General features: G+C 42.4%; 1 protein-coding gene across 1 annotated transcript in view; it reads right to left on the reverse strand.

Annotated features, from left to right (window-relative positions):
* Nucleotides 1-224, reverse strand: part of LOC104849951 (cadherin-related family member 3) — a 54,263-nt gene that overhangs the window by 27,759 nt on the left and 26,280 nt on the right. The window lies entirely within an intron of this gene.

Here is a 224-nt window from a genome sequence, read left to right on the forward strand (position 1 = left end):
GTGCAACCACTATGGAAATCAATATGGAGATACCTCAAAGAGCTTGGACTGGAGGTTCCATTTGACCCAGCCATCCCTGTGTGGGGTATCTTTCCAAGAGAACTAAAAGAATCATATCACAGAGAAGTATGTGCACCCATGTTTATAGCGGCACAGTTTGTAATAGCTAAATCTTGGAAACAACCTATTTGCCCATCCGTTGGAAACTGGATAAAAGATGTGGT

This window comes from Fukomys damarensis, unplaced genomic scaffold (genome assembly GCF_012274545.1).
Source record: "Fukomys damarensis isolate Sample0158 unplaced genomic scaffold, DMR_v1.0_HiC HiC_scaffold_28, whole genome shotgun sequence".
Lineage (NCBI taxonomy): Eukaryota > Metazoa > Chordata > Mammalia > Rodentia > Bathyergidae > Fukomys > Fukomys damarensis.